Raw genomic sequence first — 20,509 nt, forward strand, 5'->3', positions numbered from 1 at the left:
CTGTTTAATCCAAGCAGCAGAAGTTAAATCTTGAAATTCAAAACAGTTTTACCTCCCCAAGGAAAAGGTAGAAAAGACCTCTTAGGGAATCATTCTAAACATGTACTAATGTTTTTCCCTCTTTCCTGCTGTCAAACAACTTTGCTGCCCAATTTTAGGAGTTACTGTTACATTGATCTTTCCATTACTCAGTGTTTGTCTTCATGAGCTGCAATTTTAATAATGGTAACAAAAATACACAGATGATCTCCCTATTACACTTGTATTTCACTAGAATCCATCAGAATTCATGAATTTATGAACTTCAATTTGCTGCAAAAATATAGAAAAAACACAGTGATATACAGTATTATTTTTCTGTTGTCCTTGTACACAGCCACTACATTGCAAGTAAGCAAACAATTCTAGGGAAATATCTCCTACATTAAGAAGAAATAGTCACTGCTTTATTACTAACAATCCAAAAGTATAATTCATTTTCATATTCACATATCTGCCAGGAATATTCACTTGTTCTTTAATAACAAGAAGTCATTCAGCTGCTCCTGCTTTTTTCCCTAATTATGAAAAATGTCATCCCTCTAATTTTGAGTTATAATAAAAGGACTGCCCAGGGTAGTTCAAATTCCCATCTTTCTATTTATGAATTGTCCTTGAACAAATGCAAGGTAGCTAATGCATCAGCTTGTGAAAAACCCTCCCAGGTAAGAACTGAGGAAGCACCTCTGCATGTGTCCTTGAGGCACACTGGGACATCACCTTTCAATGAGAAATCTGTTTGCAGCCTCAGCTGATGAGGCACAGAATGCATTTTAGTATCTATTCTGCCCTAGTCACTTCCCCTTAGTATCAGCAGAGAACACTCTCTGCAGATATTCCACCAGCATTTCACACATTCTAAAGCACTTAACTTTTCCACACATGCTGCAGTGCATTAGGGGAACATCTAAAGCCTACAGTCTTATCACAGCCTGTGGGTGGGAAATTTCTCCTTGTATTAAGTGCCTTATAAAGCACAGGCAGCTTCACATCACTACTGCTTTGCATTGGGCAGAGCTTCACATTTGGAATTATCTGTATCACCACAAACCACAGCACTGAAACACTGATGAGTTTTACATCCATGACTGATCACCACAGTATTTTCTGCACTGAAACATTAAAGTTTTACGTGCATTTCATTCAAGAGGGTTCAAGTTTACTCTAAATTTAAGCTAATTACACTTCACAGCGTTTTCATTTGGTGAATTCAGTGAAGGCTTCTTAAAAGCTCAGGCCTGGATACTGAAGGTGAGTGCATGAAGAACACCCACTGCCACAAAGGATATTTTAAAGCAGGGAACACACTCTTGAAGAGATCATCAGTGAAAAGCAGAGGTATTGGGGATAAGAGGATGAAAAAGGGACAGAGACATGCCAACACAAAGGACAAAAAGAAAGCTGTATTTGTATTTAATTGCACAGAAAAACCTTTTCATTATACACAAAAGATAAAGTACCTGTTTTTTCAATACTTACTGTGCCAGTTTAATAAAGCACAGGTGGACAAAGCCTCTTGGAGGAGCCTCATGGCTGTTCCAGTATCCTGGGCTGCCCTGCACAGTGCTATTCCAGGGGAATGTTCATCCCAAATGAATATGCTAAAGTCAAGGATAATCCAGGGAACGTCCACCTGATGCAGCCAAGGTCCAAGAAGACCAAAACATATACAATTATATTCATGTATTGCCGAGTCCAAGTTCTCTAAATTTTTGCCAATAAACATTTGTTCACCCACTTGTTAGAATTTGTTAGTGCAGCTGCAGCATGGTACCCACCACAGCCACGTGATTTTTTGTTGGCACAAAGCCCAGAGGAGCTCCCATCCACAGCAGGTTTCTCCCTCACAGTACATTTATCAGAACAGTTTGCACGTCATAAAAACAATTTCTAAGTTCATGTTGTTTTAACTTCACCTCATATTTCAATGACCCTGCAGACATGCTCTGCTAAGTTAGAGAGGTGAGCCTCTGTCTTATTCCTCCCACAAGGATTCTTGCCTCTGCAGCTTGACTGTGATATTCACCCCTGGCCATCACATGAAGCTGCTCATTTTGTCAAGAGGAAAGTCTCCAGGCAGACTGACAGAAGAGTGTGTCAGTCTCAATGGTTTCATCTAAAGAAAAAGCTGTACCTAAAGAGCCATCCCCTTCTGCAGCAGGGCATGGATTTCTGCAGGGACTCGAGTACAAGTGCTCAACTGGGATGCCCCTGCTTCTTTTGCCAATTCACAGCCTAGGACAGTATAGCTTCAGGCACTTGGAGATATCTGAAGTTTTGCTTGTGTTTGATTTTTGCCTCGTTTCTGACACAGGTTCATGCTCCCAGAAGCAAGTAATTTCATAAGCCTTTCTACAAGATAGTAAGTAAATACATTATGGTTCTGCATGAAGGAACTGCAATATATACTGAAAATCAATGCTTGCATAATTCTGAGGGCAAGAACTTCAAGATGTAATTTTACTTCAATAACTTATGTATTTACATGCTCTCTCTGGGTACCAATAAAAGCTCAACAGCATTCAGTTTGAATACAGCTCTTCTATGGGTATGTACATTTGACAAAATGTGTACTATTAAAGCAGCTTTGATCTATTCACTGTGTGACCTGTTCTTGTTTTCTACTTAAAGAACAAAGTCAGAATGACAGAAAATTATAGTCAGCAGATTCAAAAATACAAGCAACTGTGGGATAGCAGGCAAGCAGCCTGTGGCTGGCCCAGGAAATGAAGTGCCACTGGATTCTCATTCCACTTTATCTTCACATGGCAGCTGGTTCCCATCATGGTTTTGACCTATTATGTCCCAGCAAGGGCCCTTGAAAGAGCCCCCTGGCTGAAGAGCTGTAGGGTTTCCATGCAGCAGGGAGGAAAAAGAGCAAGTCAAGCAAGAGCAAAGGGCAGCAGGATCCCGGACAGTGCTCAGGGCGTGAAGCTGGAGCACACAGACCTTGCTGCAAGACAAAACCCAGGGACAGCACCACAGACAAGCAGCAGACAGCTTGAGCAGCCCTCCATGCCCTTACAAACATCCCTCTGGATGGGAGGTGTATCACAACCCACTTTGCTCTTGCAGTTTTCCTGCCCCTGTTTCAAAACAGGTACTGCAAAGCTCAGTTTCTCCAGCTAGGGTTATATGTAAGCAGCAGAGAGAAGTCATTTTTCCCTGAAAGCACTTCCTTGATATATCTTTTATTTTAAATCAGATTCAAAAGCTTTGTCTTCATCTTCAAAGATATTAGACAAGCAGCATAAGATTTCATGCAGGGCTTAGCTTACAAGAGACTGTGTACCTGTCAGCCATCTTTCACAGCAGATTCTCTCTAATGCATCTAAACTAATATATCTAAGTGAAGGCTGAAAGAATGAAAAGCAATCTCTGCACTCACATGTCACTTGCAAATCAGTGCTGCAGTCAGACTTAAGGAAAGACATCTCCATAATGAAAGGAGGTCCAATTTTAATATTCACAGACTTCACAATTAAGTCCACCCGATAAAATATCAGCAGGGGGACAATTAACAAAGAGAACCAAGTATTGTGCTGCTTCCTTTGAGTTTATGAGATGTAGGAGCTTCTTTTATTTTAGTTTTAAGTCTGAAGTTAAATAAGGCCTGGAAATGTCTGATAGATTTTACTGTGATGAACCAAAGACAAAATCTTCTATGGTTTCACTGCAACTGATATACAGCACACTACTGGGTTACAGCACAGTTTTGCACGTGTATGTGCAAATTTGCACACGTAACATTTATCTGGAATGTGCTGTGACTTGTCCTAGAGGATATTCCACAGAATTTATCCATAAACCCCTGAAGTAAATGTAAAAAAAATAAAAAAACCTTGGAAAAAGGTACATTTTAAAACATGAATATTTTTACAAGATGTAGCTAAAAAAACATCATTTTCCTTAAAATGACAAATTCATGATTTTTAACAGTGCAAAAGCAACTGCTGCCTTCTCAAGCCTTTGAAACCTCCCTGTTTGGCATCCTCTGAACACCAGGCAATTTTAAATATCTCATCAACTAGGAAATGCAGGTGGAAAAAGAGGATTGATTGAGAACAGAGATTGAACTGTAACTCTGAACAGTTTCTCCTGTGAAGGAGACAGAAGAACAAATTGCAATACAGTTCACATGAGTGAAGCTGTATAATTGCAAAATGCAATCTCTCTCCATGGATGAGAACAAAGTTTCCCTATCAATATTTATAAGCTTGGTATTTCTGAATCTCATTAGAACGTGTCTGATACATCACAGGTTGCATAGAAAATAAAAATAATGGCATATTTGCCATGGTTTTTGAGAAATGCCAACTTCTTTTTAAATAAACACCATCCTGCATCCAGCACCCTGTGCTCACTGAATGTTCTGTCTGATGTTCTGCTTTAGGGAGTGTTTGTTGCTGCATGTAGCTGAGTATGTCACAGTAAAGTTCATTCTTCTAAAAAGTCAAGGCTGCCTAACATATGTTGTTCTCCAACCTAGTAAAATAAATATTTTAGTTACTTCCCCTCTTCTGCAGTCAGGCTGATGCTTTTCTTCTGCTTCTAGACACAGCCTTTTCCTTTGGGCCTCTTTCATTTACACAACTTGATAAAGGAAACACTCTCCCAAATAACTTCATTTAAATGAAAAGCTTGGTTGGCATTTCCTTCCCCTTTGTTCAAGATCACCAAAGCCACCAAGGAGATTTCAAATAAAAAATTTAAAAAGGCATTTGAAACCACCATCCAAACTTTTGTACAACTCAGGGGGTGGGGAACAAACAAACAACAAACACACACGTTTTTCAGAACTATAGAAGCCACAGAGGCAGGTCACAGATTCCTGAAAGGGAAATGTACACAAGTGCACACCTCCTTTCATCCCTACATTAATCCAAGTGCAAATATTATAGTCTAATACATCCACGGGCAACATTCTTTCACAAGCAAATCATCTTTACCCTCTGTTATTCTCTTTATAACAGAAACATTTTTAAAGTTCATTTTGAGCCATAAGAGTGACAGAGAGTATATTAAAGGCACTAAAATAATGAAAATCCTGCATTATTAAAGCAGATCTATCAATAGAGGCAACACCCAAAATTATATATCTCTACATTATCACTCTTCCTTGAGCAGATCAGAATATGAGCACTGCACATCATTCAGCAGGAGGAGATGGTTCAGCATGTTCAAACCTGGGCAGGAGCAGAAATGAGAATAAGGGAAACTCTTATAATAGAAAAGTCTTCACAACAAATTCCATGTTGAACTACTCCACTGTTAAAATAAATCTTGCCATAGTTTTACATTTTCAACTTCATTCTAAAATCTTATCCCTGCTCTGCTAAACACCAAGAACCCCCACTTGGATCTCCAGGGCTACTTGGTATAAAATACACTCCTCTTCCAACTTTAAGAACAAGTACTCATCTACTGCTGAAGAAAAGAGAAATTCAGGATGAAATTCCTCTGAGAACAAATAGCACAAAATAGTGGTTCTCTGTGTTCACCACTACTGAACACAGAGAACCACTCTGCATGTTTGTAATGCACTGCCAGAAATATTTCACATCTCCCTGATATAAAAACAACTGCATACTATAATAATACTTCTTTCTCCTGTGACAGAAGTGCTTAGATATAAAAATCCCTAAAAGGCACAACAGAAATCTAAAACAATTCAAGAACAGCAAAATGAAAAGTAAATATGAAAAACTGTCATTTTAGTATGATCTTCCCTAATTAGGAGTAAACAATAAAATGTTACGTAAAGAGCACTATATTTTCCTTCTGTTAGTTCCACAGAAACTGAGCTAGAACAGGAATGTTTCAGTGACATGTCAGCTGCTTTCTTTCCTTTCCTGAGTTGCTTCAGGCAGTAATTAATGCTCCTGTAGGGACTCAGCCATTCCCCTCACCCAGTGAAGTCTCAGCAGCCATTCTCCTTTTGAGCCTCAGAATCCATCTCAATAAAGGGCATCAGGGATCCACAGCAATCAGAGGTCAAATCCCACCACATAAAGTGAAACTTGACTATATTGTAAGGAATCATTTGCTTGTCTGAATTCATCTCCAGAACAAAATTAAAGCAACACTGTAATCACAATCAAAAACTTCCTAGCACTTTTAATATCACAGCTGCCTCACACCAAAATCTTTCAGAAAGAAGGAAAAAATGCTTACACACATACACATTTCCTCACTGTTACAATCAGCAGGTTTAAAAGACAAAGATATTACTTATTCAGGAAAACAGCATATTAAGCTAGTACAATATTTAGTATTCATTATAGACAAAACCATCCCTCAGCAGGTAATGTGTGGTTTACGGACATATGGCTACCCTAAAAGGCATTTCACTGTTTTACTACCACCCTGAAATCAAATTACTCTCCATTATCATCAAATCAAGAAGAGTCCAGAAACTTCCAATACCATGTTTTTTTCATTAAAATAGCTCTGTCCTACAAAAACCTATGCATTTGCAACATTGTCCATGCCAACACCACTGGCAGGATATTCACAAGGGCCTGTAAGCTAAAATGGTCCCAAAAATTCACAACTGCCTTCTCCCCCAGCAGGCTAACAGAGGCAGCAAAGTCCCAGAGGCTTGGATAATGACTAAACAAAGAACTTTTTTTAAAAGGCTTAGAGATCGTTTTTTTCTTTCAGAATTTTCTAGACAATTACTGAAGTCAGCAATGACCAGGAAATAATGAAATGCCTGTGGTGTGATAAAAGCTGGATTTGTAGGCACAGCAAGGTTGAAGAGAAGATGCCCAGATGGAGCATTAACCCACTGGGAGCCCCAGTTAAAATCCTTATGTCACTGGTGCTGTCATTTGGGGGAAACAAGAGCTCCTGTGTGCAGCACTGCCCACTCCTGGGGACTGCCCTGCACCTGCAGAGCACGAAGCAGAAATATTCTGGACACTGAAGAAATTCAATACAGTGTCCACAGGGCACAGGAACCCCTCACAGGGATGAATGCTGGAACAAGTCAGGAGGTGGTGTTTCATAAGGCAGCCTTTCATCCTGAAGTCAGAAGACAGCCGAAGCCACAGCTGACAGTATTTACCCTTTTTTTAACCTTTTTATTGTGCCCACACTGAGTCACTCCCACACCAGCTTCTCAGCATGCAAGGTTTGCAGCAGAGAGGAGTTTGTCCCAAAAGTTTAGGCAGGTACAGTGGATGATGAAAAGGTAGCTCCTTGCAAGTTGTACTTCTGCTCTACAATAAGTATGGCCAGCCCCTGGGTGCCAGAAGGGGAAGTTTGCTCTGGACTTTCAGGTACTTAACAAGAGGCACAGGATGAAGCCCTTCCAGCCCAGCTCACAGACACCACAGCTCCCACTGCCTCTGGGTGCCCATGTTTCCCAAAGCCCAGTAATAATTGTCATTTACAAACCAAAATATTGCTGGGCACTGTCCACCTGTCTTGAACAGCAGCTGTGACATGAAACTGTTGGTTAAAGCGGTCGTATCTGAAGAAGTGACAACATTTTGCCTTATTTTCCTTCCCAAAATTCAGATAGCAAAGTCAGGGACCAGTCATATAAACCCTGCTCTTACCATTTAAAAACATTCTACTAACATTGTTCTTTGAAAGATTACTTGGGCAAACTGCACAGCCAGTAAACAGCACCTTGATTTTTTTGCTCACTGGTAAAATACCTGCCTTGGGGAAGGCTCTGAATGCAGATCAAACTGAGGGAGCTGCAGGCAGGTCTCACACATGAGCTGTAGCAGGAGGAGAAGGACTGGCTGAACAGTCAGACACTCAGTAAACACCACACTGCAAACTCCTTCTCTCCCTCAGCACAGGCAGGGTTGAAAAGAAAGGGCATTTATCAAAAAAATAATAATGCAAGCAGCTGAGACTAGTAATGCATTCCTTTGATATTTAAGCACATAATCTCCACAAATTAGGCTTTTTACTTTAACACCTGCTAAGGGCAGAGCTGTTAAGCACCAGCAAAGCTACTCTCAATTGCCTATGCCACCTGTGACTTTCTCAGGTCTGGGGATGGTTTCCAAGGACTAAGGATGGATATGAAAGTTACATGAAAACATTATTTATTTCTTCTCTGCAGCTTCACAGTAACGTCCTAGATTCAAACCCCGCTTACCGGCAAAAATAAATATACCAAAACATTTAAACTGTCAAAAAAATTCTCAAAAAAAGCTGAAAATTGAAGAGACAATCCATTAGAAGGATAGGTGTTTAGGATTTTCACTTTGGCATGGAACAAAACTCTCCTATCTCAAGATAGTGTGAAAAGATTCTACTCTTCTGTTCAGCCTCCAGAACTCCAGTTACTCACAGTGCCTGTGATGGAGACTGGCACTGCAGGCTGCCTCTCCCAAGGCCCAGCCTCCAACAAGCCATTGCTCATGCTCTACTGCCAAAAGTTGTTCTTTGTGGCTGGCAAATACAGCAGAGAATCTCTAGAGAGAATTACTGTGCTGGTGACCTGGTGAGTTCATAACTCCTGCTCTTGCACACCAAGTTGATTAACAGCTCAGTCGTGCCTAAACTGGGCTGCTCTGCATGCACATCATCCTGCAGCCCGATTATATCAGCATTTGTTCCATCATGGCAGCACTCATTGGAATATTAATGCATTCTGACATATACCACATCCATTGCCAGCTACAACTGCAGAGGAAAACAGGTAATTTTTCCACTCTTTGGAAATAAGTGGATGGTGAGACAACATTTGCATTATCTGAGCAAAAAGCTTTCCTGTACAGAACTTCTCATTTTATATAATTCCAAATATGACTGTATAACAGAAGGTGCAAACTTCAATCTGTTTTAATTAACAGTTACAGGGTTTTATAATGGGCATACCACATTTGGGATGACTATCCTTCAAAAAAAGCACTTTAGTAGGAAAGTGTTATTGATCTAATGGAAAGAATTACTATCCCTAAGGATTACTGCAAGCAAATCTAATAATATTATATCAAATATACATCCAACACAGTAAGAAAAAAGCCTGAAGTACCTAGGAGCAAGCCACAAGAAATTGCTAAGTTTGTCTACAGGGTAAAACCAATACATTATTTCAAATTAACAATTCTTTTAATGAAAATCAGCATCATATCTGTGAAGTTATCCACTGGCTTAACTTTTAAAGTTATTGTTCCAGTTTTTTAGAGAGATGATTGGATTGTATGCAAGTATTTCAAGAGTTCTTGTCCAGCCTTAGCCAAGACAAAAATGTTATGTAAGGTCAAGTCAGCACTGATTTGCATCATACTGTCCTGCTTACCAGGGAGTTGACCCAGCAACATAAGTCAGGTTACAGCTGCATTTCAAGCCTGTCCCTATCACTTGTTAAGGGCAAACTTCCTTGGGATTCAGAGAGAATAATTCCAGAAGCAAATTCTTCCCCCACTAACAAGATTTCAGGGTGAGGATGAACCAAACAAGGGCACAATTTCTTTACTGCAGATAAACTACCTGAAAACAGGCATCTATTGAGCTACCCAGAGGGCAGAGGTGCCTAGAAAAGAATGCCTTGAACAGACAGCCTGCCTGCCACTCTTACTGTCACCTGCCCAGGATGAAGCCCTTCACTACAGGAGCAGCTCAGCCCTGGCACAGAATGTGCCAAGAGATTTGAGTGTACTTGTTGCAACAGACAGTACCTGAACACAAAGGGAAAAGAGCACAACCAGTCCAGAGGTGTTCCTGCCTGCCTTTGGGACTGGTTATATTCCAGGAGATGATTGGAAAAGTCAAAATGTCTTCTGAGTTCTGAGCAACCCTAAGAATCCAGCAGATGAGATCCTGTTTCAGCTGAATCGCAGCCATGGAGATTGTGCCAGTGAAAGCCTGACCAGGTGTGATTGTAGGAGGTACTGAATCACAACCAGCTCTCACAGATGATTCACAAATGCAGAACAAATTTTTCAATGCAAACAGGATGCAATTAGTGTTTAGGGATCAAGATATCTCTTCGAGCAATACAGTTAACTCAGCAATGTTTTTGAAAAGGAAAAGATCATTCCATAAGGTGCTGAAGTACACATGATCTTCAGGCTAAAATAAAACTTTAATTCAACATGGAAAAGTGGACACATCCTTCCTACAGGGAACTGAATCTACAGTGGTCCAAAGTTCAGGTAATATAACCCAGAAAATCTTTCCAGAGGGAGAAATTTTCCCTTTATTTTTCCCTTTGTTGTGAAGAATTTTCCCAGGGAGTTGCTCCATACAGATCAATTGAAAGGGGCTCCTGGTGACAGAACCTTGGCCCAGGCAGAGTTCAGTGTCTGTGTGCAGATACACTCACAGGGCAAAGCCACTCCACTTAAATTATTGGCAATTAGTGGCATGCCCTTGGACAGCAGCACCAGGGCTTTTGCTTCCACAGCCAGCAGAGCAATGGGGGTTTTACACCCCTGCAGAGGCAACAGCCTTTCCTTACCAAGGAGCCAAGCTTTAGCTGGTCCCCAGCTGGAGCCTTCCCCCTGCCTGATATTTATCTCCTAGATATATTTACAGGCAAACATATCCCTCTCTTGGCCTTTGCAATACCATGCTAAGCAAACAAGCCAAGCTCTCCTAGTCTCCTCTCATAAAGTAAGCTCTCTGTTTTCCTTATCACACTAGCAAGCTTTCTTTGCACCAGTTTATTTCCTTGGACATGGGTCATCAGATCTGTACACAATATTCCAGGAGAAATCAATTCAGGTCCTTGTTAAGTAGCATTTATGCTCCCCACTGGAAGCAAATTCCAACCACTCAGTCTCCTGCAGCCACTCCATTCCCATTTTCTGCACTCCTGTTCCCACAAATGCAGAGCCCAGCCACCATTTCCATACCCAAGGCACAACTCTCCAGAGAGCAAAGTGAGGAGCTCAGGGAAGGCAATACCCAGCTGACATTCCCACTCTGCAATAGTCAGGGATATTAGGACACAGATGCTAAAGTGTTGTCATCTCATTGCAGGGGTTCCATACTGCTGTCTGCTATCACAAAAGTTCCATACCTGCTTGGTGTTTCTCATGAGCAGCTCCTCAGAGCACTGACTCTTTCTCCTTCACAAAGCAGACAATGACTCCAGCTCCCTTCTCAGCCAGCCACCCCACTCTTTTATAGCATCTTCTTCTCATTGGTTACACCTGTGGCTTGTTAAAGTCAGGCCTGTTCCTAATCTTTGATAATTAACCCAGCTGCAACTCCTTAGGGGTAAGACTACTTTCTGCACTCTCTATTTTCTTATATTCTATCACCCTGCAGTAAAGTCCTGCCCCAGCTGGAATTTTGCAGCATTTGAGAGCTCAGTCTGGCCAAAGTTGGACAAATCTTCCCCAACTAGAAGCCTTGACATAAAAACTGCAACCAGATGAATTTGGTTTTTCAACATTTCCTCCACACCAGGCATAGAAATACCAAGACAAGTTAAAGGGCTGCCCTACCTGCCTCTCCTATAGCATTTTCAGAGTTTCTTATGGGTAATATTACCAACACCTTTCTTTCACAAGAAATCTTCTCTATAATTTTTTACTGGAATTCCTCCTCTTTTTGAGTTACAACTGACAATATTATTGACCTGTTTTTTTAAATTTTAACTAGAATGCTGGAAAAAAAAAAACCACTGAAGTCAGTATGCAGCAACAAGCACTCTACAAGGTTTTACTTCTGGCACTGGGCAGCCAGAGCATGTTGCATTCAAGTCCTATTTACACTTTATTCCATTGACTGAAACATTTCACTGGATAGATGCAGTTGCCTGGAAGCCCAGAATAAAATGCAATGCCTGCTATCTAGAAAAAAATTAGACACAGGAGTATCAATTAACTGTGTTTTACATTGTAATACACACAGCATACCTATTTTTGAAAAAATATGTACATGTTACATATATTTTAACCAGCAGCCTTCACATAATTCATTTCTACAATTGATCATATGCTCCAAAACTTGATGATTTTAACCCACTTTCATTTTCAAAATATAATTTGGGTTTAGCAAAGGAGAGTCTAATTGGAATGCTCAGTGCCCTTCAAATCGGACTTTAAAAAAAAAAACAGCACTTAATGAGACTATACAATTAAATACATATATTGTCCAAAAAATTAATGTATTGTTCATCGTTCTACAGTCATAGCCTCCTGCTGTTAACAGGAGCCTTCTCTGACCTTCAATTATCCCATAAAGAAACATTAATTGAACTATAAAAGTCCTTGGCCAAAATACTATTTATAAACTCAGGAAACACTAAAAGCATGCAGAACTACTCCATGCTTTTTGAGAATAAAATATGGCAATACAGTATGGCCACAAGTCAAAGAACCAGAGTTTCAAATCTACAGCAGGTATTTACAAGCCTGTAATTGAATTTGGAGTGGGTTTTGGTGGGAAGATACAAGGTCACAGAGGGAATTTTGTTAAGAATGAGGAAAAAACTTGCTATTAAATCAAGCACTATTCCTCTGAAGTATACAAGATGTCTCTTTTCAGGCACCAAGTCCCAGTTTGGAAAGCACATTTCTCCCCTTGCAGTGAAAAGCCAGAATCAAACTTTGACAGAAGCTCTCTCAGCAGAACAGTCAGCAGCCCTGTGCTAGTTAAACACTGACATCTACAGTCGTGTCTTGGGAAAAATCTGGAGTAGGATCCAACAAAACCATCACCCCTACTCACCCTCAGCAGGCACCTCCCTTACACCACAGCCGGGTGTGAAACTGCGCCCAGGGTGAGGTCGCTGTGACATCAGCCCTGCCACCGCCGCTGCTGGTGGCAACAGCGCAAGGACAGACTCGCACAACACCCGCAGGAGGCAGGGAAAACACACACAGCCCAAAGCCAGGCTTTAAAAACTTGTTTTTTCAGTGCCTGAACTTCCATCATTGCACCTGACGCTCGTTGTGTGCTGGCACTACCGAGAGGAGGAAACACCTTGCTCCAAATGTGGGCTGAGGGTTAACCATACTATTGATTAGACCAGTAATTGCAATTAAAAAGAAAAATAGTCAATTTGATCAGTTATATAGAAGCAGAATCCCATATATGAATATATATATGTATTCATATACTGCCAGCATATACCACCATTGGCAGTATATGAATACATACTGCCAACAGACCTGTATGAGAGCTACAAATTTAATAATATTTCATACTGAAAAAAGAAAAAAACAACATTCACAGCCAGATTGCATCTCTAAATTACATAACTAATACTGGCTTGACCTTGAATTTTCCTCAGGTAAGACCAGATGCCTGGATCCACACAAGCCCTTCCCAGATACTTGTCTTTTGTTCTAACTGCTACAGAACAAGCTCTCAGCTTTTTAAAATATCAAGGAAAAATAAAGCTCTAAGAATTCCAGAGCAACAGTTATTCCCAGGCTCTCTTCATCCCATGCCATATTTTCACTCCACTGTCAGCTCACCACTCCTTGCTTTGTCACTCCAGCAACACCACTGGAAGGATCACAGAAGCATCTCAGATGTTCACACCTGATAAATTCTGGTAGCTAAAAAAGTTGGTTTAAATATCTCTAAAAGCCAGAAAATAATGCTGGATAAAGGACTATTCTTGATGTTATCTTACTACATCATGTCAGAGGTCTTGCTGTTTAAACAAAAATTCATAAGATAAGCAAAACTTCTCACAAATGATGTAGGATCCAGGGGAGCCAGCTTAGAAGCCATTACTCTCTGAGCAAGTCTCCAGATGTATGAGGGGGCCAGGCACTTATGTTCAGTTCCTGGCTGATGAAATTGGTATGCACTGCAAACCCCCAAGACAAACTATAGGCAAAGTTCTAATTGCCCTGATTACACAGCTCTACAAGAAGCTTCCAACAAAATAACACACAGCAGTTTTCCTTTATTTATATCCGACACTGAAGAACATCACAGGCAATCCATTTTTAAAATCTCCCCTGAAGAAGCTATCAGCAGAAGCAGAGTAATAAAAACAGGAGATGAAAAAGCAGTGATCTAGTCACTACCTTGAAGTATATCCTGTCTGCTTTAATGCTGCTATTTTGCTTTATTTATGAATGTGTAAGTTTCCTAAAAAAAAAATGCAGAACAGTTTTAATGACAAAATAGCAATTTCTGTTATAATTTTTCGATGACATAATGTAGCATGAAAATCTTTCTTGAGATATAAAGAAATGTTTTCTCTCACTAAATAGGCTCACATAGCAGGTGTGCTGAACAAACATTACTTCTAACTTGAGCTGAATTTCCCCCACTACTTTTGACATAAATGTCAACTTATTCAAAAGCTTATACTGAACTGTCAAAGTCTTTTCCACGCTTACTTTTCCTTCCTGAACAATTGAAGAGCAAGAAATCATATGAGCACCTAAGCCAACATAAAGCCAAATACTGGAGAGAAGGGTAGGAGGGGAAAAGCACCTTCTAGAACCTTCAGAGATGAAATTCTCTCCCAGCTCTCTTCATGCTGCTGTGCAAAGGAGAGGTGTGCAGGGCAGCAACACTTTGACCCCAGTCCCACAGGCATCCAGCAAAAGCAGGACACAATGTTATGTCTTGCACTAAGGAAACCCTTCCTCTGTCACAAAGGTCTGTTTCATCTCTGGCTCACAAGGTGTCTGCATGAAGAAATTCATATGTGCACATGGACCAGAACAAGTACATAGAAAGCACTGACACTTATAAATTTTAAAAACTATTATTCATATACCCCATTTGCCAAGTATCCCACAGCACAAATGGGAATGTATTGTCCTAAGAGTCAGTCTTGTCCTGCCACTTCAGAAGCTTCAAATACTGACCACTCCTCTCACCAATAACAATGGGTGGACTTCTTTCAGGTATTTATGGTCTTCATATTGAATTATGTATCATACTCACCAACAACATCACTTGGCCAATGCAATCAGTCTTCATTAAACACCATCATTTTTTCCACTTTAACAAACTGACCAGTGAAATATAGCCTGACACATGCTAATCATATGGAAGCAAATAAAAGGCAAAAGAGACCTTGATCAATATGCAAATTATGACCCCAAATTAGCAAGCCAGAGCTGGCACAGCCTGGCCTCCAAATGGAGGAAGTCCCCACCTGGAACGCAGAAATCTAGGTGGAAATTCCTGCTCCATTCCAGATTCTGTGTGATTTGGAAAAATACACCTCGCCCATAGATGATTTTCCCAAATGGTACTTGGTACTTCTTGCAGCTTTCAGGCAGGGAACTCACTCCCAAAGGAAAACACAACTTCCTTAGCCATTTGTAAACCACATGGGTATTGATCTGCATAACTAAGTGTCTGAAAACAGCTTCGTTTCCCTGTCTTGACTGTCTCCCACTGAAATGAGACAGAGAGACTGAATCAGAAGCTCTGCTGGCATAAGTCTGGCACACATTTATTTGGCATAAACTTGGTCCAGCAGATTTGTTGTCTCAAAGTTTAAAATAAACTAAAAACAAAGCTGCTGAGTCAAAGCTTCATACTTCATTCTTGGAAGCCTAAGATAGTTCTGGAGAATTATTGTGAAAAATACAAATGGCAATAATACATTTTTAATAAAATTGCTGGCTTAAATCACTTGCTTTTAACATCTATTTTGCAAGTCTCAGAGGAAACCAAAAGCAATTTTGTGGCAGCTTCCTCATTTTTATATATTATGAAAAATCTCCAGCTATAAATATATGTTATGAATGGAGTTTGGTACTGAGGACAATAGCTGGAAAATAATGCCTGGGGGAATGAAAAATATACTGAGGCTTTGATATAATGCTGACAGGAAAAGACCCAATGCATTATTTCAACATCAAGGTAAATTTTCTATTCCAAGGACAATATTTTACACAGTGATTGCTTAAAAAAAAACACCAATATTTCTTTTATTACACTTGTCAGTATTTTTCTCCCCCACACATGCATATTGAAATCACTATAAATCCTATTTGCTCTGGGGAGCATTACCCATTTTCATTCATTTGAAATGCTATTCATTTGAATATTTTTTTCCACTCTTCTGCCCAAGTTTTCAAGAAAAATCTGCATATTGAGCTGGTTTAGCCAGTTAAGTACAAGGGGGAGAAATAAGATGTTCTCAACACAGTTTTAGTGATCCTGACCCCCAAAGAGATGGCATACATTTCACGTACAGTACATGAAGCAGTACAAGCACAGCCACCAATTCTGCTTGTGATATAGGTCCTGTGCAAATTGTCAGCTGCAAACATTGTGCAGCACAGACTCAAGACACAGGCAGAAACTCTTGTCTTTCAGGAGACACCAGGAAAAAAAATACTTCACTCTTTAAGCACACCACCTCAGCAGTGCTGTGATTCCCCAAACACCAGGCCATGACACCACCAACAGCAGCTTGCTCTGTGCCCCAGAAGCAAACTTTTCAGACACATGCAAGGAGTCCCTCCTGCAAGGCTGCTCGTTGAACAGCTCCAACAGCTTTTACACAATTCTCCAAATGCAAGAGGCATTAAGGGAAGCCTGGTCAGCAGAGGATTTCTGCCAACAAAGCAGAGATCACACTGGAACACAGAGCCAGCTGGACACAAGCTGTACCCTGCCCTCTCCAGCTGCACAGCAGAAAGCTCCTGGGCTCAACCCCATTCCCCTCTCACCCTTTCTCAGTTCAGGAGCTGCAAACAACCTTGGAAAGTTTTCATCTTGGGATATTTCCATACATGAAGACTTTTCCAAACCGAGTACTTTTCTAACTATAAACCCATTTTGTCTGATTCCCTTGTGCTAACACTGAAACATGCAGACATGAAGAACACACAGCAGGTTTAAGGGGCACTTTCAGAGCCACAGGTTCCTCTGAAAGGAGGTTAGAGAATTTATATTTGCCAATGTTTGTTTTAATTCTGACTGTATTCCAACCAGGAAGCACAAACTCCCTTGACTACATTTTTCAAATTTGCTGCATCTTGAGCTTTAGTCACTGTCATCTGTGGGTCTTTTCCATTTCCATCACCTGCAGAGTAACATCTGTCTGAATAGGCAGAAATGACAGCAGCCCTGGTGAAATGCCACTGAAACTTTCCTGCTTCAATCCAGGAGGAAATTCCCACATTCACTGTTGCTTGCAATGGCACAGTGGCCAATAAAACAAATTGGGACAAGGAAGATTGAGTGCTTTTTGTGATCAAATTACAAAAAACAAAATCAACAGTAGCTGAAGGCAACACAGGAAATGCAATATCTTGACTTTCATCAAACATCCACTACAATGCCTCACAAATTGCTTGAATCAAATTGGTTTGGACAGAAGCATTGTCAGATGGCTGGAAAGTTAACTGGAAATCATAAGCAGTGAGCCACATTGGGCAGCAGTGTTTTGAGCAAGAATGGCATTTATAAGTGTGCTTCCACAAAGATTAACATTAGACTCCATTTTATGTAACATTTCTACTGAGGCATCTGGAAAACAAACAAGCAGCATATTAAATTTCTGAATAGTAACTGCATAGAACAAAGATAAGCCAGTTTGAATTGAAAGTATGACCACACAACTATTTACAATGCAACAACACCATACTATTTTAACAAGCATGAAAGCATTACAGCAAGAAAAATAGCACAAATGCAGTAAAAGCAAGAGATGCCTTGTCATTTGGCCAGCAGAGTAGCAGAACCATGACTAAGGCCATCTGTTTTCCAAATATGCTGCCATCTTCCTGAGCAGAGGAGATCAGATCACAGTAGACATGACAGCTATTTATGAGATGCACCATCAGTTGGTAATATCTGAGGACTGACACCTCTCAGTAAAGCTGAAAAATTTTCAAGAAAGGTCTCTATGTTTATTACATGTTGGGAGATGTTTCCTGTTAATTAGCAAGCAATTTTTCCTGAGCAGCAAGAAAGATGGAATGCAATAAAAGCTGACCCTTGCCAACACCAGGCAAGAACCAGATGGTCCTGCACTCAGTCAGAGGGACCAGGCTATGGACTTGGTCTCTTGATGTGCAAACACTATCTCCTTTCTTTTGCATTATATTCATCTGGAAATAAGGTTCCATAATATAGTCTAGACATCATGCTCAAGCTGGGTTTACTGCTCTCAAATTCACCTTCTGTCAAATCTGTAGCTGAAACACACAAATGTTTCTTTGATTTCTGTCTGCTGTCAACATATCTCAGGTCTTACCCATATCAGAGAAATTTTCATTAACAGCCTATGATGTGTTTTGCACAGCCAGTCTCACAGCTGATTAAGTCACCAGATAAAACACACTAAATTTTCAAGTCCTAATTCCTTTTAACAACTGTAAGAAAACACTCCACATGATAAAATAATAAGTCTTACAGTTAATCTTCAGGAGGAGCCTGGGAGGGAGTGGTGGTGTTATCTGTGATGTTCAGGGCTCTCAGTCATTAATTACAAGCCTGACTCCTGTGGGTAAGTAATGGGAACTTCCAAGAGCACAACAGGTCTAAGGCTAGCAGAGGGAAGGCACAAAATCACAGAAAGCTCATTTCTCCAAAGTGCTTTCATTTTCAGGTGCAGACATGGACCTCAACACAAGCCAAAAGGTCTCACTAATTTCTTCAATGAAAAGAAGCATTTTTTGAAGCACCACTCCTTCCTTCTTGGTTGTTCTCTGAACACCCTTCCCCCAGCTATTGCTGCAACCTGCAATGGTTTCTACTAACACACAAAAAGCTGTTGACCTGGCCCGAAAAGAGCAACTACAGAGTCACTGGGAACTTTAAACTCTGCTATAAAAATGCTCAACTAACCCTGTGACTGAGCACACAGAAAGTCATAGGTCCAGACTCCTCTTTGCCAGAGGAAACTGAAGCACGCTCTTTCCAGGATGATGTTTCAGGCTGCTTGGGGCAAAGAAGAAAAAGCATTGCTTGCTGTCTTACAAACTGAGGCAGATCTACTCCATGTTGAGTAGTCAGACAATCAGAGAGGAACACAGTACACTAGCAGAGCAAACAAACTCAGATTACAGTCCTTCTTTCCTTCCTCTGTCACTCCCTCCATTTATTTATATTCTATATACAGCTTAAGATTCCCTGTTTTCCCTGGTTTTTTTATCCCAATAGTGCCCAAATCCCAAAGTGAAAACATTGTACTCACTCTGACTTCTCTCAGCAGCTCCTGGCTGGGAACCATGTGTTCACTTCTCTAAAGGGGATGTGGTTCAGCACTCAGAATGCTCACCCACAAGCTGGGTCAATTCATTAATATTAATTCTTCCTTAGTACCATTGGCTCTGTCTACAGAGCAGCAAAGAGCCCATACCCAGACTCTAACAAATCAGCTCAGTGGCCCCAATAAAGCCACCCAGCACAGGTGGGATTGATCTCTGAGACAAACAGCAGAATTAAGGGCACCTGTGGCACTTCAATAACAAAACCCAGAAACACCTGAAGACATGAGCTCTCCAGGGTTAATTGAAGAATTCTAGCTTTGGTCTTCCAAGTTGCAAAAGTAATATCTTGTCCCATAACTGCCTTCTTGACCATCTAAGCCCAAGTAAATTCAGAAAGAAGGGAATAAGCCTTTGCTAGACACCACTGCTTCCCTTCAGGTATTACTCATTTAGGGCTTGGTGTGAGTGTGGTGAAAGCTCAAACCCTCAAGGAATAACCACTATCAGCCCTGTCCTGTATGCAGAGACCTTGATAACTTTACATCACCAGTGATGATGGATTAATGAAGACTGATTAGAACCAGCTGCACCCCATCTGAGTACTTGCTCTGATCATCCTGCTGGCATAACTTTCCATTTTAACTGGTTCTGCCAGGGATGAGGCTGTTAAGGCAACAAAGCACTTTGCAAAAAAAAAAAAAATAGTGCCAAATTTTACTACTGCTATTAAGGTATTTTTCACAACAGTGAGAAGACTGACATGACATAACCAACTTTCTGTCAAATGCTTGCATGTGCACAGGTTATTGAGGCTTCAAAAACTGAACTAAAATTTTAGGGTCAGCACACTAGGCAATACAAGGAGAGGCTTATGCCCCAAACAAACTCACATCCATAAAATATTATTGACAAGTTTCCCAGCTCTTTCTGTGCAACTTAGAGCTTGCTGTCTTTCAAGAAAAAAATTTAGTACTGCCTCAGGCTGCATCATGTACTGTAATAGTTGCCATAGAAATGCATCTCACTGCTTATCTGTCACAAAAAGCACATTTTGTGGAGGTCTGTATGTCCACAAAGCCTAAATCTAAAGCTAGTGTTGGAGGCCCATCAGAAAAAACTATCATTAAATGATAGCCTCCAGCAGGTGACTGAATGATGGGGCAGATCAGCTGCAAGAGACAGCTCTTCCCTCTGTGACCCAGGCAAGGATCAGAAAGAAAAGGAATTCACATTTAACCAATATTCATTGCAATATCCAATATCCCTCTGATGAAGGAGATGTGATAAGCACAGTCTCTTCTAGCACATTAATGTGCCCACCCTGCTCTTTTCTTGGCTCATTTGACTGGGGGAGAAACATTTCCTGGGCACCATCCAAGTCTTCATGACAA

The 20,509-nt window shown here is 40.6% G+C and overlaps 1 long non-coding RNA gene across 1 annotated transcript in view; it reads right to left on the minus strand.

Moving 5' to 3' along the window:
• LOC135447736 (uncharacterized) overlaps positions 1–19,252 on the minus strand; it is a 340,899-nt gene extending 321,647 nt beyond the window's left edge. The window contains exon 1 of the long non-coding RNA XR_010440283.1: positions 19,103–19,252. This is a non-coding gene — a long non-coding RNA (uncharacterized LOC135447736). The remainder of the gene's footprint in view (positions 1–19,102) is intronic.
• Positions 19,253–20,509: the final 1,257 nt, after the last annotated feature.

This window comes from Zonotrichia leucophrys, chromosome 4A, assembly GCF_028769735.1.
Source record: "Zonotrichia leucophrys gambelii isolate GWCS_2022_RI chromosome 4A, RI_Zleu_2.0, whole genome shotgun sequence".
In the NCBI taxonomy this organism is placed as follows: Eukaryota; Metazoa; Chordata; class Aves; order Passeriformes; family Passerellidae; genus Zonotrichia; species Zonotrichia leucophrys.